Genomic DNA, 10,899 nt, shown 5'->3' with positions numbered 1-10,899 from the left:
CCTGCCTGTTTGGATGTATCTCTCCCCGTTCACTCAGATGTAATGGAGACAGCCCGGCTCGGGCCAGTGGGTGTTTTCCTGAAGAGAGAGGCAAAGGGATGGAAGATTCAAGAAGATCCTACACACCCCTAATCTCAGACGGCAAAATATCTTCTAGAATTTGCTTTATTTTTATTATTTGCAAAGATCGGGGGTGGAATACAAAAGCAGAGTAGAAGGAGGGAAGATAAGAGAAATCAGAGAAAACCGAAGAGGCGATTGCTGGCTCCACACGGAGACCTTGGGCTGAGAGAGCGCCCTTGACAGGTTGAGGACTAATTTATTTTTCTAAAAGCAATGTCGGAGGATAAGTTACCGCCTCAGCTTGAGAGATACGTGAGAACACCCCAGGCAGATCTGAAGAATGACTGTGCAGCAGTAAAGCGAGAGAAAGGAGTAGGCGGGAGATGCTGTCCCCGGTTACGGGAATGACCCGTGAAAGCTTCCAGAAGGATACGGATCCTTCTGGAAGATCTGAAGTGCGGGCCCAGATACAGGGATGGAAAAGGAAAGGGCTGGGGGGAAGGGTGGGGGGGAAGGGATAGTTAGGGAGCTGGGGATTGACATGTACACACTGCTATATTTAAAATCGGGGCTTCCCTGGTGGCGCAGTGGTTGAGAGTCCGCCTGCCAATGCAGGGGACACAGGTTCGAGCCCTGGTCCAGGAAGATCCCACATGCCGTGCAGCAACTAAGCCCGTGCACCACAACTACTGAGCCTGAGCTCTAGAGCCCGCGAGCCACAACTACTGAGCTGGCACGCCACAACTACTGAGCCCACGTGCCACAACTACTGAAGCCCGTGCACCTAGAGCCCGTGCTCCGCAATGAGAAGCCCGCACACCGCAAGGAACAGTAGACCCGCTCACTGCAACTAGAAAAATCCTGCACGCAGCAACAAAGACCCAACGCAGCCAAAAATAAATAAATAAATAAATTTACAAAGAAGCAATATTGATTTCATTAAAAAAAGAAAAGTGTTTTTTTTAAAATAAATAAATAAAATGGATAACCCACAAGGACCTACTGTATAGCACAGGGAACTCTGCTCAATATCATGTAACAACCTAAATGGGAAAAGAATTTGAAAAAGAATAGATACACGCATATGTATAACTGAATCACTTTGCTGTACACCTGAAACTAACACAACATTGTTAATCAACTATACTCCAATATAAAATTAAAAGCTTAAAAAATAAAAAAATAGAAAAAAGAAAAGAAAAGGAAAGGGCTGTAGAACATATGACTACAGCACAGAGACTGCAGAACCAGACTGCAAAGGGTCAGCTCTGAGGTCTCCAGCTGAGCCCATGGGTGCAACAGCACCCCCTCCCCCATAACATCCCCCACTGTCAGCTCATGACCTGACTCTCGTCCCAACTAGGCAGTGATGGGGTGACACTGAGCAAGTCACCCCCATATGGGGTGACCAATCAACCCAGGTTGCCCGGGACTCTTCCAATTTTAACCTGGAAATCCGGGTACCTGGTCACCCTACTCCCCCGCTGTCTTCACGTGCCAGAGAGGGTCTGGAGCCATTTGGGGGGGTCCCAAGGAAGGGCTCAGCCAGGGGACCCTGAGACCTGAGCCATAATAGTGAATGAGGCAGGAACAGTGTCTGTTTCCAGCCTCCTGACGTGCCACGGAGAGTCTCGGTGTAAAGCCAGCGTGTCCTCAATGCCACCCGAACGCCTGCCAGAGTCTGTTTCCAAAGAGAGGGAACCTCAGGTGCAGGGCCTCCAGGGAGGATGCCAGGCCAAGCAGGGGGCGGGGTGATGAGACACTGGCCTCAGGGGACACCGAACACCTCCGTCAACAAGATCAATGGTGGGGGGAGGGATAAACTGAAAGATTGGGATTGACACATACGCACTACTATATATACAACAGATAACTAATGAGGACCTACTGTATAGCACAGGGAACTCTACTCAATACTCTGTAACAGCCTATACGGGAAAAGAATCTTAAAAAGAGTGGATATATGTATATGTATAACTGATTCACTTTGCTGAACAGCAGAAACTAACACAACACTGTAAATCAACTCTACTACAATAAAAAACAAAAAAAAATCAAGATCAATAGTATTTTCTGCAACTTTTTTTTTTTTTTTTTGCAGTACGCGGGCCTCTCTCTGTTGTGGCCTCTCCCGTTGTGGAGCACAGGCTCCGGACGCGCAGGCTCAGCGGCCATGGCTCACGGGCCCAGCCGCTCCGCGGCATGTGGGATCTTCCCGGACCGGAGCACGAACCCCTGTCCCCTGCATCGGCAGGTGGACTCTCAACCACTACGCCACCAGGCAAGCCCCTAGTTTCCTTTTTTTTAAAAAAAAGTTTTTAGGTTTAAAAAGTAGACCACTTCATAAAAAAAAAAAAAATCAATAAAATGCTCTAAAATTGATTGTGGTGATGGTTGCATATAGCTGTGAATATATCAAAAACCACTGAATTGGTTTATAGGGGTGAATTTTATGAGATGTGAATTATATCTCAATACAGCTGTCATTTTAAAAATCAAAAGAGGGACTTGCCAGGCAGTCCAGTGGTTAAGACTCTGCGCTTCCACTGCAGGGGGCGTGGGTTCAATCCCCGGTCGGGGGAACTAAGATGCCACATGCCGTGCGGCACAGCCAACAACAACAACAAAAAGTAGACCACTTGAAGGTTAAATAAACATTTTCACAGACTACCTGCAGACATGCGCCTGGCCCCTGTGATCCCATCCGGTCTGTGGTTTCAATAACACCCCTGACGCCTCCAAGCTCCAGGCCAGACTTATCTTCTGAATGCCCAACTCAGCTTGGCTTCTGCAATCTCCTTCTGGGTGACCTAAGGTGACTCCCCCAATGGCCCCCACCTCCTGGTGCTCACGCCCCTGTGTAATCACCTCCCCTTGACTGTGGTCAGGACTCTGTTTCTAAGCAGTAGGGTATGGGGAATTCCCTGGTGGTCCAGTGGTTAGGGCATTGTGCTTTCACTGCCATGGCCCGGGTTCTATCCCTGGTTGGGGAACTAAGATCCCACAAGCCACGTGGCCGAAAAAAAAAAAAAAAAAAGGCAGTAGGATATGGCAGAGGTGATGTGTTGTCACTGTCATGACTAAATTATATCTTGTAGGACCCCATCTTAGCAGACTTAAAACCCTCTTGGTGGACTTCCCTGGTGGTCCAGTGGTTAAGACTCTGTGCTCCCAATGCAGAGGTCACAGGTTCGATCCTTGGTCAGGGAAGTTCCGAATGCTGCGCCACGTGGCCAAAAAAACATAACCAAACAAAAAAAAAAACCCTCCTGGCTGGCCTGGTGAATATGTTGGTTTGCTGGAAGAGGCTGTATGGGAAGGAACTGTGAATGCCTCTAGGAGCTGAGGGTGCCCACCAGCTGGGCCCCTGGTCATCTGCCAGCAACCTGCACGAGTTTGGAATTGGATCCTTCCCCAGCCCATCTTTCAGATAAGAACACAGCCCAGCCAGCCTTCTGATCACAGCCTTGTGAGACCCTGAGCAGAGGACCTGGCTAAGCCACGCCCAGACTCCTGACCCACAGAGAACAGGAGATAATAAACACGAGCCATTCCAAGCCACCACACTGGTGGCAATCTGTTACCACAATCCAATGACTGACAGACTTCTCAGATCTGACACATGCCAAACTGGCAGCCCTTCTCAGCCCCTAGAATATCTGTTCCTCCCATAGTTTTCTCCATCTCAGACGGAATTTCCACTTCTATGATCACTCGGACGCCAAAGCCCCAGGGTCATCCTGATGTCTTTCTCACAGTCCCCATCCAATTGGCCTGAAAATGCTGTCAGCTCTTCCTTTGAAATGCACCTAGGATTGGACCACCTGCACTATCTCTACCCTGGGCTAAGCAGAGATCTCCCAGGCCTTATCATAGGGCCAGCTGCTGCCACCAACACGGCAGCCTCAGAGAGCCAGCTGAAACCTGACCCAGGCCACATCCACCTCTGCTCGGACCTCCGCCTGGCTCTCGTTCAGGGCAAAAGCCCCAAGTGACCTGGTCTCACCCACTCTTTGCTGTCTGTCCTTAGCTCCCTCCCTCTGCTCCAGCCACACAGAGACATGACGGCCCTGCCTCAGGGCCTTTGCACCTGCTGTGCCCTCTACCTGATGAGCTTGCCTATACCCTCATGGCTGTCACCTCCACTTCCCCCGCTGCATCCCCTGCTTTGCTGGTTTTCTCCTGAATTGTGCCAGCTGCACTCATGGGGGTAGAAGTTAAGATGGTTTCTGCCAAGGTGCAGAGCCTGGAGTCCCCTCGAGTCCCTTTGGGAGAAGTGGCTGAGCACCGGAAAGGGAACCAGGGCAAGAACAAGTACAGCCCAATATGTATGGAGAAAGCGAGTCATCTTACTCTGCACCCTGATCTCACAGTTCCTGGGGGTTCTGGTTTGATGACTCCAGCTGGTATATCGTTCCTCAAGAGAATGGAAATGTACCGGGGGAAAAAAAATGCCTTCAGTAAAAATAAGTCAACAAGCACGTTCTACGTGGCAGGCACTTCACTAAACAATATTTACGTGCATTGCCTACTTTATGACCACAACCCTCCTACAAGACCAGCTGCATTCTGATGGAAGAGGAAACAGAGGCACACAGGAGCAGGGTCACTTGCCCAAGGTCACGGGATGTGGTGGTTTTAAAGGAGGTCCACAAACTTCTTGCCGCTTTTCTCTTTGGTGGAGCCTAAGTTTCCTTCCTTAGAGTGTGGGCTGGACTTGATTTACTCCTAATGAATAGAAAGTACCAGAAGAAATGGCGTGAGACTCCTGAGTAGGTCATAAAAGGCACAGAGGTTTCCCTCGCCTGCTCTTTGCGGGGCCAGCTGCCATGTAGTGAGAAGCCTCAAACAGCGCCTGGGAGGTCCACATGAGGAGGAGCCACGTGAGGGGGCCTCCTGGAAGCTGCAACTCCTGCCCCCATCAGGCCCTCAGGTGAGGTAGCCTTATGAGGGACCCTCAGCCAGAACCACCACACCCCCCGCAACAGATCACTCCCAAATTCTCACCCAGAGAAACTGGCATAATAAATATTTGTCTGAGACTGCTAACTTTGGGGATAATTTGTTATGCAGCAACTGCTAACTAATACACAAGACTCCAGGCCCCAGGACCTTTCTGCCTGGCTTCCCATTTTCCCTCCCAGGAACCACACCCTCTATTCTCAGTGGTCCATCCTGTTCCCTTCTCTTTATTCTCTCCTGCAGCCCACCAAGCGCCCACTGTGAATCTTCCACTTGTCTTTTTTTTTTTTTAATTTTTACTTTATTTTTTTTGGCTGCGTCAGGTCTTAGTTGAGGCACGTGCGATCTCTGTTGAGGCATGTGGGCTCTTCGTTGTGGTGCGCGGGCTTCTCTCTAGTTGTGGTGGTGGGCTTTGTCTTCTCTAGTTGTGGCACACAGGCTACAGGGCACGTGGGCTCTGCAGTTTGCGGCACGCGGGCTCTAGTTGAGGTGTGCGAGCTCAGTAGTTGTGGCGGGCAGGCTCAGTTGCCCTGCGGCATGTGGGATCTTAGTTCCCTGAGCAGGGATTGAACCCACGTCCCCTGCATTGCAAGGCAGATTCTTTACCACTGGACCACAAGGGAAGTTCCTTCCACTTGCCTTTAACGGCCGATTTTATCTAGTCGGTTCAAACAGTGGTTCAGCCTCTCCAAGGGGAAATACAGCACTTGGGATCACTTTTTTCCAAACAGAGTCAACTATCAACTTTAATAAAACCCCAAACTTCACCCCAGCTCTGCTCCTGGCTCCTACATTTCTTCCCCTCCTCACTCTCAACTCTTTGCCCATCTCTCTGTATAAGTTTTTCTCTTGCCACTCATCCAAGACAATCACCGTTTTCCATCCCGTATGTCTCTGCTTCTTTGCTTCCATGGTAGCCAACGCTGGTCTATGGAACAGGCATCTCTTGTCTACACTACACCCTCTCCTGTTTCTCCCTATCCTACTTCTCAGGCTTAGATCCAGCCAGGAAACCTCCCCTCCCCCATTGCCCCAACTCCATGAAATCAATCACTCAGCAAGCCTTTAGGAAATTTAATAAGCTTGGCCTTTTTTTTTTTTTTTCCTTTTTGTCTGTGGACTTTTTGTTAGGTTTTCATAGGAAGAGGTGTTTGTGAGAGAACTATTTGCGGTGATGATATCTCGTGTTTTTGTAGCTTTCTAACGTGCACAGAGGAAAAGGAGTCAGAGATCCTGGGGGGAGGGGGGTGTGCGGTTGAGGCCAGAAGCTGATAAACACGCGCGATACCCAGGAAAACGGATAAAGACACGTAGATTAAAAAAAGAAACTTCCAATCACTTACAACTTGTAAGTTAAAATTAATACAGGGGGGCTTCCCTGGTGGCATGGTGGTTAAGAATCTGCCTGCCAATGCAGGGGACACAGGTTCGAGCCCTGGTCCAGGAAGATCCCACATGCCGCGGAGCAGCTAAGCCCGTGCGCCACAACTACTGAGCCTGCGTGCCACAATTACTGAGCCCGCGTGCCACAACTACCAAAGCCCGCGCGCCTAGAGCCCGTGCTCCGCAACAAGGGAAGCCACTGCAATGAGAAGCCCGCACACCACAACGAAGAGTAGCCCCCGGTCGCTGCAGCTAGAGAGAGCCCGCACAAAACAACGAAGACCCAACGCAGCCAAAACTAAATTAATTAATTAATTTAAAAAAAATTCATACAGGGTCTCCATGCAGTGGGGCATCTCAGATTGGATCCCTGAACAGAAGAGGCGTTAGTGGAAAAACTGGGGAAATCCAGGCAAAGTAGGCTGTGAGTGTTTACGTTCATTTTAATGTCAATTTCTTAGTTTTGATCTACGGTGGCACAAGGTTTGAACACTAGGAGACGCTGGGTGAAGGGTGTACGGGGATCCTCTGCACCACCCTTGCAATGACAATTATTCTGAAATCACTGTTTTTAATTAATAGAGTAAAGCGGGAAAAATGGCAAAGCCTGATGCCGACGCGAGCCAGAGACCCAGAACACGTGACCCTCTGCCTTACTTTTAGAGCCACGCATGTTCAAATAACTGGGGACAGCTGTTTCCCCGTTCTCACTTTTATGTGGATGGGTGCCCGAAACACGAGCAGCTACGAGCAGAAAGTTCATGCCTAAAATCTGTGTGGGCTCACAGCCTCAGGTCAATTAGTTCAGACCTTCCAGCACTCCCATGGGGAGGGGGCCGGCACAATGATCCCCACTTTACAGATGAGGACGCTGACGCTTGGAGAGACTATCTCCTCTGTCTCTGTCTCTCTCTCCCTCTTTCTCTCCCTTTGTCTCACTGTTTGTCTCTCTGTCTCCCTCCCCCTCCCCCCTCCTCCCTCTTCCACACAGAGTTCTTAGAATTCAGGAACGGCTCCCCCAGGCCCCTGTGGTCCAGGTAAGGCAGGTGAGCCCAGGGACCAAGAGCTCGAAACCCTGCCCCAGGGCAGCAAGACAGATGGCGAGCGGCCACGCCTCAGTTCAGGTCCCAGCTCCCCACGTGCCGGCCACAGACCCCCACGCTCGCCCCGCCGGTTTCTTTCTCCTTCCTCGACTGCAAAAACTGGAAGGAGGCGCCCAGACCTTCGTGTCCTCCTCCAGGAAGGACACACTCACCTGCACGCGGCCTCGGGTCCCTCCCAGGGCCTCTGCCCTGTCACCGACAGCCACGGTACCCCAGCAGACCTTTCTCCGCGCGCAGCTTGTGCCCAGACTTAATCAAAGGTCACCTGGCTTGCCTCTGTTCAAAGACTCCCCGGCTCCACACTTTACACCCTAAACATTCAGAATCCTGCCAAGCGCACACGCTGAACAGCACGCAGATCTCCTGGGGGTGGAGAGCTGCAGGGTCCCCTCTCCAGTCCGACACCGCGGGCAGATCAGGGGAAACACCTGACGTGCTGTTTGGAGGGACAGGAGGGCTATCCACCACGTCCTGGGGGCTCTCAGGGTCTTCCGTCCCCTTTTCCCAGGCGAGGAAACAGGGAAGGGGTGTCCACACACACACACACAACCACACACAAAATCACACATGACCTCACAGTGCAATCACGCACACGTGGTCACACACTAGTTACACAGACACACAGCACACACAGAGGCAATGACACCACCCCACACAGCCATACGCAACCCCGCGCCTGTAACCAATCTCACACAATCCTTCACAGGCACAATCACTCACACGCCACACCTGCCGCCGGCAGCCGACTCTACGGCCCCTCCCCCATAGGGCCCCCAGCCCACCTTCAGGCCTTGTGACCACACCCTCCCCAAACTGTTACCCCCCAAATCCTTGTCGTGTTTTTACTCACTAGCAAGGGATTGGTTGAGAGAAGCCACAGGGAGGAAAGCAAGGGGCCCCTCACCAGATCCCTGGAAACCTTCTCACCGGCTCTGTGCGCCGTTTCCTGCCGGCCCAGCCCCACCGCGGGTTTAGCCGAGTTAATGGGTGGGAAGGCGGGAAAGCGGCCGTCGGGGTTGGGGAGCCCTCGGGGTGCCAAAAAACGCAGGGTGCCCGGCCGTATCTACACGGTCTCACACTCCCCGAGGGCGTCTACACAGTCCGACGCGTTTCCCGCACGGGCCGGGCGAACCGAGGCGCTGGGAGAGGGCTGCCGCCTCATTTCGGGGGACCCCGGACTCACCGCGCTCCTCCCGAGGCTGCACCGCGGGCCGGCTCCCTCCGCAAACGACCCGGACTCCAAGAGGCTCAGGGATGGGGCGGGGCTGGGGGCGGCACCGGGTGGGGGAGCCGCCCTCCTCCCCACCCGGGCATCAACCGGGGCTGGGGGTGGCGCCCTCCCCCGCACCCGGACAGCACCGCCTTCGCCAGCTTCCCCTGCCCGCCCCCCCACTACACCCCTTCCCCTGCGCACCTGGGACTCATCCGGGCCGCTCCCAGCTCCCAGAGGCTCTGAAAGGACAACTGGGTGTGGGTCGCCCTGCGCAGGAGCCCAGGTGGGTCCCATCAGCAGAGGGAAGGGAGTGGGCGGGCGGTGCCGCGGGAGCCCCGTGGGGAGATCGGGTTCTGGACCCTTCGGCTTTCTGGAAGCTGCGGGAGGCCGGTGAGGTCCAGGTGGAGGGCATGACCTGGGCAGGTGAGCCCACGTGGTCAGGTGACCTGGGACACAGGGCAGGGGAGGGGTGCCCGGGCCCGGTGGAGCAGATGCTCAGGGTGGGAGACAGCTTGCCGGGAGGAGTGTGCATGCGAATAACTACGGTAGTTTATTAAATGAAATTTAAATTTTTGAACAGTTTCAGGCTTATGGAAAAGTTGTGAAGACAGTACTGAGAGCTCCCACACACCTGGCCCCGGGTCCCCATTCCTGACTACTTACTTTAGCGTGGTACGTGGTCACAATCACCAACAATATTCGTTAAGCCCGTGCTCCTGGGGGCCACCGTCCTCCCTCCACGAGGCCAGCCGAAGGGCTTTCTAGAACTTCAGAACACCTGAGGGTGACACCCCGTGAGTGCCTTGCCCACGTGGCTGGCAATCCCCACCTCTCCCCGGCCAAGCTCCTAACCTCCTCTCACCTCCCCACCGGAGCCCAAGGCAGCCTCTCCAGTGTCCCTCTGGCTGGACAGTCACCTCCTCCAAGCAACCTTCCATGCTACCTGCCCCCCAAGACAGAGCCGGGGGCCTCTCCCGTGCTGACCCTCGGATGGGCTGCCTTCCCAGACTCACACAGGCATCCCAGGCCTGAATGACGCCTGTCACACAGGCGTGCAATGAACCAGTGAGTGAATGAGCAGGTGAATGAATGAGAAATGCATAAGATCTGGTCTACTTAGTGAAAGAAAATCACTGGGGCTTCCCTGGTGGCGCAGTGTTTGAGAATCTGCCTGCTAATGCAGGGGACACGGGTTCAAGCCCTGGCCTGGGAAGCCCATGAGCCACAACTACTGAGCCTGCGCGTCTGGAGCCTGTGCTCCGCTACAGGAGAGGCCGCGATAGTGAGAGGCCCGCGCACCGCGATGAAGAGTGGCTCCTGCTTGCCACAACTAGAGAAAGCCCTCGCACAGAAGCGAAGACCCAACACAGCAAAAATAAATAAATAAATAAACTCCTACCCCCCAGCATCTTCTTTAAAAAAAAGAAAAAAAATCACCGTGCTCACAGCATTGGTCCTGTTTGTAGCTCAAACACGAGACGCTGATGGTGATGTGGCGAGTGGCACAGCCTGGCGTGAGCCCGGAGGCGCTGGTCCCAGAGACTCGACCTCTCCGTGTGTGAAGCTGAAACAGGCCAGCACACGGGCCCCCGCCCCACACACGGCCTGCAGTCCTCACCACCTGCGCTCCTGCAGGCCGGGGTCTGGGGCCACCACCTGTTTTTGCTCAGCTGTTTGCTAAGCAAGGGCTTTCCATTTTTGAATTGTTGTAAATGAGAGTATTTTGTGACCTGTGAAAATGACACCAATGCACATTTTGGTGTCCACCAAGTTTTTGGCCACAGTCACGCCTGTCTGCTTACACGTTGTCTGATGCTTCCGGCTACACAGCTGGGTTGACCGGTTGTGACAGTGACCATGTGGCCCCAAAAAGGCCCAAACATTGACCATCTGGCTCTTTACAGAAAGTCCGCAGGCCCTGCTACAGGTGACTCCCTCCGTGGTTCTTAGATCATCACAGACAAGCTAATGGTATCCAAACACAGACAACAGCAGGCTCCGCTACCCTCCCCTCCCCTCACGAGGACCCCAGGCGAGTAAGGACAAATAGCCACAGGCGGCAAAGCTGAAACCCCACTTGGGCGGCACCAGCGGCCACAGGCTGCGGGTGTGCTCCGGACACCTCCATCCACACGGGAATTCCTGCAGGCTGAAGGCCACCGGGCCCAGCCCGGC

Source organism: Pseudorca crassidens, chromosome 3 (assembly GCF_039906515.1).
Source record: "Pseudorca crassidens isolate mPseCra1 chromosome 3, mPseCra1.hap1, whole genome shotgun sequence".
NCBI classification, from domain to species: Eukaryota; Metazoa; Chordata; class Mammalia; order Artiodactyla; family Delphinidae; genus Pseudorca; species Pseudorca crassidens.
The sequence above is the reverse complement of the archived record's forward strand: the minus strand, read 5'-3'. Positions refer to the sequence as shown.